The 6734-nt window shown below is 32.3% G+C and overlaps 1 long non-coding RNA gene and 1 other non-coding gene across 2 annotated transcripts in view; both read right to left on the minus strand.

Annotated features, from left to right (window-relative positions):
• LOC118185385 (uncharacterized) overlaps positions 1-1865 on the minus strand; it is a 36482-nt gene extending 34617 nt beyond the window's left edge. Inside the window, exon 1 of the long non-coding RNA XR_015038257.1 lies at positions 23-1865. This is a non-coding gene — a long non-coding RNA (uncharacterized LOC118185385). The remainder of the gene's footprint in view (positions 1-22) is intronic.
• A 4320-nt stretch (positions 1866-6185) lies between these two features.
• TRNAW-CCA (transfer RNA tryptophan (anticodon CCA)) lies at positions 6186-6257 on the minus strand. Its single transcript has one exon. It is a non-coding gene; the product is annotated as a tRNA-Trp (tRNA).
• Between the last annotated feature and the right edge of the window lie 477 nt (positions 6258-6734).

The raw sequence follows: 6734 nt of genomic DNA on the forward strand, positions 1-6734 counted from the left end.
TATAAATGAACTAAATACATACCTTTGCTTCAAAGTGTTAGCGATATTTATTTCTATTCTTTATGCTCATAAATAGTTATTCTAGATCTTTAAAAAGAAGCTACCGAAAAGGCTTCGCTTCAGTTAAGCTCGTACAAACCAGATTCTGTTATATCGAATATTTTTAATTCGTAATAGAAAATATTAATAAGAAAGAAAGAAACATAAGTAAAAAACGACAAACGGAAGTTGTTACCATACATCTAGTATTTATTTAACTTCATGAAATTGGTAATTCAGAAAAAGAATTCTTCATAAAATTGGCAAAAATTTATTATTCTTAGAAAATGAATTGTAGGCACTCCATGAACGAGAATGCAGTGACACAAATCATCACGTTTCCAAGTCGAAGGTTAGTTATCTGTTCATCACATAGAAACAGTACCGATAAAATAGGTTCTTCTCCAACATATGTTTTTTTTTTTTTTTTTTTTTTTTTTTTTTTTTTTTTTTATGTGAGTAGCGAAAAACAACTCAGAGAAATTTCCCATCTGTTTACTACTTCCATGAAAATATTTATAAATCTAGCAAAAGATAAGATTATTAAATAAAGCCTTCGTCTGCAATAAATCTCATCACAAATTAGAACGCAAGCAAATCAAATTTTCAAGTTTAATCCGGAGGCCATTTAAATTTTCAGTAGGCTATAAAATTTAAATGATATATGAAGTGAATAAATATTATACTGGTAGATATATAGCAAAGAAATTTTGTATGAAACAGACTATATTAACCGCACATACAATGAAGGTAGGACTTAGTGTAGGTCTTACTTCTTATAGAACTTATAACGTTGAACGTCTTTTGTTACTGTAAATGTGACTCAACCTTTTAATAGACTTAAAGTGATTTATCGCTATGTCTAAAATTAAAATTGAGAAAGGTGTAAAAGACTAAACAGACGGCACTCCTGGTGTTTGGCAAAGTCCGCCAGCACTTATGACGAGAAATCAAAGTAGAAATTCAAAAGTAAATCTCATTAAAATATTAATAGCGAAAAGCTACACAGAATAATTTAATCGAGAATTTGGTTCAGACTTTACCAGTGTGATTTTAACTATCGACAAGTAGCAACGCCGAAGACAGAAACTCTTATCTAGAACAGCAAAACTATTAACATGGCCTTCAAAAGACAGAACATGCTCTGACTTAACTATCTCAAATCCTGACTTAAATGCATGCGAACTAATTTTGCATTCCGGCTGGAAAACGGAAAAACTGAAGTAGCAGTAAAGATTCCAAACATAAAATAACTGTTATGTAAATTAAATAACCCCATGTACTACTGCTGTTTTAAGGCCTTTGCTTATCACTACATAGTATAAAACAAAGTCGCTTTCTCTGTCCCTATATCCCTATTGTATGCTTAAATCTTTAAAACTACGCAACGGATTTTGATGCGGTTTTTTTTTTTTTTTTTTTTTAAATAGATAGAGTGATTGAAGAGGAAGGTTTATATGTATAATAACATCCATTAAATAGTGGAGAAATACTGTTATTTTTGAGATTTCTAATGTGATGTCGTAAATAATTAAATTTTTTCCGCTTGCATTGCAAACGCAGGCTGTACCCTACGAAATTTATCAAAATAATGTACTAAGTATTGTACACATTGAAAAGGTCTACAGATTTAAAAATTGCGGGACGTAGCGTTTGCGGCGGTACCGGCCGGCCGGGGCGGCGGGAGCGTGCCTATAAATAGCGCGTCGGAGGCCGCGGTTCTCCCTATAGCAGTTTGAATTTAGCAGCGATCGGACGCGTTTATTATAGGAGCTCTCTAGCGAGGAAAATAACAATATACTTAATAAAAACGTGCTTTTCAGCGCGACAACGTATCAGTTAGGCAGTCACTGTACTACGCATTCACTAATGACAAGAAAGCTGTGAACGTTGTATATAAAGACATTCTGTAATATATTAATTGTTGTAAAAATAAAATAAATAGGTAAAAAGTAAATAAGTAAAAATGTAGTGTATGAATTTAGATATTCCAAAGATAGCAGGAAATCTTTATTGTATAGGGAAAGGGGAATTGTTTTACTCCAAATTTAACGCGTGCGGGCCACGGGCAGTAATGAATAAATCAAAACTACTGGATCGATTTTAATCATTTTTTCAGTGAGTGACATAGGCTATATATTTTATACACGTGCGAAGCCGGAGCGGGTCGCTAGTATTTAAATATGAGTAATCCTATCAAGCATTTAATAAAGTTTGCGATACGCACTTTGTGCATCAGTGCAAGGAATCCTTATCATTTCCTTCGGTGAAAAATGATTTGGGGATTTTTACCACTTGACCTTTCAGGTAATCATAGTCAATTAACCTTTTTATTAAATCAGAGTTATGACTTCCGCAGCCTTTGTGAGGGCAGGAAATGACTTTCGTGTCCAACTCTGAAACACAGTTGCTTGCAAACCAAGCACCATTTACGATGTTTGGTAACATCGTATTTATTTATTTTATTTATTTATCGTATCGAATTTATTTTATGAAATTTGCAAATGTTTCTTTTTCGCCTTCACAGAAATTGTATAACTCTCAATTTACAGAAATTGTATAACTATTCAGACAGAAATTGTATAACTTATCATAAGTATGATCAGCTGTAGGTGAAATTATCTTTTGCTTGTAAAATATTGTTGTATTTTATGAATAAGTAAATAGGACTGCTCACGAATAGGGAAAATATTGTAACGTGAATTTTAAAAATATAGCTTTTTTTCGTTCAAATATGTAATGTTTGTCTGACAGGATATTAAAAAAGCGTAATTTTTTTAACATTTTAAAAATTATTTTAAAGGGCCATTTTACATTTTTTTAAAGTGTCTTTTTACATCTTTCTCTCCCCTTTGATTATTTAGCACTTATTTTGTCTTATTTTTTCAAATGCCGATCATTTTTTTCCCACAAGCCTCGTTATACCGATCTTTTTTTCCCACAAGCCTCGTTATACCGATCGTATTTTTCCCACGAGGCTCGAAGTCTTATTCATTGCACAAAATCTTCGTATTAACCATGTAGAGATTATTTATACATTACGTATTTTACTTCGGAGCTGGAGACGTGAAAAATATGCAGTGTCTTTTCCAGTATTCGAACTCGGGACCTTCCGATGTGTACCAATTACACTACGAAGGCACGTAACTTACTTAAGAACCATGACCACTTTCTTCGATCTATGCACCGTCCTCAGAAAATAAACAGCTGTTTTCCCCTTCACATATCTCCTCGTGGAATCTCATTTTAGGCACGTTTTAAAGGAAGATTCTAATTTTGGATCTTTTTCATGGATTGCATTCAAGCGCGGCTACTCATTAAAAGCTTGCATAATAAAAAGTTATTCAAATATTCAAACTAGTGTTCCTTTTTCAAGAGAATGGTTATAGTCCTTTTTTCGGGATATATAAACATATTGAGGCAAATGCTTATTCACTAATTCAATGATTCTTACTTGAAGCTATGAGCGGAAAGGAAAGTATACTGCACGGAAAAGTGAGACTTGTGATGAATAATGAAGGAAGCTGCATGCTTTTGACTTTTCAACGGTTGGAGTTTATGTACCCGACGTCAACCATGTGACTTGTTTTGCACGTGTGTTTGCGACGGTATCAAGGAGAAATACAGTATGGTAAATGACTTCATTGCTACTAGGAAGCTAATTCTTATAATGTCTTCCAGTCGTTATGTTTTTTTACCTACGAAGTCAGCAGATTACACCTACCAAAATTTTCCATCATAACCAGAAGGGTGCTTATATGAGAGAAGCAGTTTTCTTATGCGGAAACTTCAACAATATCTGCTTTTCAACAAACGCAGCAAAAAAGGAAGCATGTCACAAAGACCAAGAGTAAGAACTTTTTAGAGTACACCTTTACAAGTATTTGCGTAATGTGATTTATAGTTTGAAATTAAATATGGAAAAACATGAGTAATCGAAGTTACTCCTGAAGTTAACAGTTGTGATAGAACAGCTGTGGCGTGAAACGTCTAAACTATTAAACAATAACAAATCTAATAAATAGCCTTGAGGGATTCCTGCTTTATTATTAGCAATGGATAACTCGAAACAATGTAGGCATTTAAGTTTTGATGTTAAAGTATCTGTCGATTGCGCTAATCATCTGCGGTGCCTAATTGAGTTTTTATTGCTCATTTGTTAAACCATATCTTTTTAAAAGCCTTTTTGGGGACTATAAGTGAACTAAGATATATTATCGAATTTAAATAACCAAAGAACCAACATGAAACAATCATAAAATATGAGTTAAAACATCAGGCCATGTCTTATCAAATGTTTTCTGAAGGACAAAATGCGCGAAGACCAGATTAACTAATGATCATAGTATGCGAAAATAAACTGTGAGCGCTTTAGACTAAAGGGATTCTTAAAGCTTTGTTCAGATTGTTTTGTCATAATTGGCTTAAACCGATTTTGTTGCTAGGCAACCAGACGTCACAAAGATGTGGCTAGACGTCACAAAAACGGTTTAAGGATTTTGCTTAAAAGTTGTAACTTTACAACTTTATGTCAAGTTGGCATAAGAATCACCAATCACAGCGATGCAGTCGATGGTTTCGCTGAGTCAGATATTTACTGATGCCCAACTTTCCTCTGCTTGATTGGCAATAGCTTAAACCCTGCAAAACATATGTAAATGGACTTTATGACATTTATGCCTTAAACCACAAAGCTTTCTGACAACAAAAACATCACCTGAACGAGCCGTTCATACAGAAGTTTATCAGAGTTAACAGAGTGTCGACTAGCTCCGTTATACGTAAAGTTCACACTTTCTACCTGAAAAAAAAATTTTTTTTTTTCAACAGCGTGGAGCAATGCTGTGTCAGATGTCTCCGTTGGCTCAGATAAACGCTAATATGAACGGTTCTTGAAATGGAGGGCTGTGCTTTGCTAACTAACAAGAATGTAGCACGTTCGACCTTAAGATCCTCACTTCTAGAATTTTAATCTTAGCTTTTCTGAAGACGTTTTCGCAATATTGCTAATCAAACAAAATATTTAAAGATGTATTAGACTGATGATTTCCAAAACTGATGACGCATTTTCTTTTTTGTAAAAAACTTTAATTTAGCAAAATTTGGCAAATATAAAATAGGAAAATTTTGATGATTATATGCATAAATGACGAGGCATTTTATTATCTGCATTTAAGAATTATAACTTAGCTAAGAGTTTCAAAAACTATTTAGGCAGATTTTAATTTTAAAAAAGAACTGAAAATACAATTTAGATAAAATTAGTTAAATAACCTCTGATTGCAGAGGCGGATTTATATGATGACGCAAGTCGCAATAGGAGGAAGCTCCTTCCAAGAAGCTCCACATAATTTATCGGATTTAAAGAAAATCAATATAAAACCGTTAAAACACAAAAAAGATAACCTATATTTCAATACGTAGAGAACCAAAAATTCGGTGAAATGAAATTCCCACTTGATAAGCTGATACTAATTTTTTGAATTGAAGTCATATGAAATAAATTATTATCAAAATCAATTAATCAAACTAAATATTTATCAACTAAAAAATTATCAGAATCAAATAACTTTATTTTAAGCTTAGCAAAGGAAGTTATTTCTTCTTTTTAAATACGTAATATGACAGGACTAAGTCAGATTTTTTTTAGAATGTAATGAAAATTCCATAAAGGATAGCTTGGTTAAAAATAAGAGTTACTTATAGGTAAAGAAATCCGTAGTACAGTTGCAAAATAAAAAACTTTCTAACTTTACATGTAACCAAAGTTGAAATGAAAGTTAAAAATTAAAAAAATAATAATAATAATAATAAAAGAGGGGGGTGTTAAACTTCATGAAATTAATGAAATATTTCTTTCTCCAGCCGATTTCTCGAATTTAAAGACAAATTTCGTGTTTTAAGTCCCTTTAGAAGTTAATAATACGCCAAATTTTAATGAGTACCAACAGTGACTTACTATCGAGCTTAGACTATGTTATTAAACATGAAAATTTGATTGAATAGTTAAAAAAATAATAATAATAGTGTTAAAGCGGAAAGAATATTTGATCCCATTGTACCCAAAAGTTTGTGAAAAAGGCTACACACAAATGACGTATAAAAGGCAGGATTGTTAGTCAGGATACAAGTACAAAAACATTGCATGACCCGGACGTGATTTGAACACGCAACCTTCTGATCTGGAGTCAGACGCGCTACCGTTGCGCCACCGAGCCGCGCTTACAGTTTGCTATAAAAAGTATATGAATTTTGTAAATTTATTTTGTACATGTAGATATTTATTAAGTAGTTATTTGCTTGCTATATATGTTTCACGTGGTCTTTTCGATTGATAAAATTTGCATTTGCTTTGATTTACCTAATTGTGAGGTTTCTGTCTGTAATTATTTTTTTAAAAAAATTTATGTTTAATTGGCGTATAGAATGTCATTGAAATCACAACAACTGTTTCGAAAACTGGCCCTGAAACTATCAATGCTCATTCTGGTCATCATTTAAAAAAAATTTTAACAAAATTTATAAATTTATTTTTTAATTTCACAAGTTTCTATCAAATTATTTTTTATTTAGAATATCAGCAAAAGTAATAATGCCAGGTTGTACGTAGTCGTAGTAAATACAATATCTGAGCCCAGCTTGAATTTTTCATTTCCATTAGTGAAAATAATTACTTTAATCCAGTGCAATAATTA

Source organism: Stegodyphus dumicola, chromosome 12, assembly GCF_044657685.1.
Source record: "Stegodyphus dumicola isolate Sdum_Otavi_A_Nest chromosome 12, ASM4465768v1".
In the NCBI taxonomy this organism is placed as follows: Eukaryota; Metazoa; Arthropoda; class Arachnida; order Araneae; family Eresidae; genus Stegodyphus; species Stegodyphus dumicola.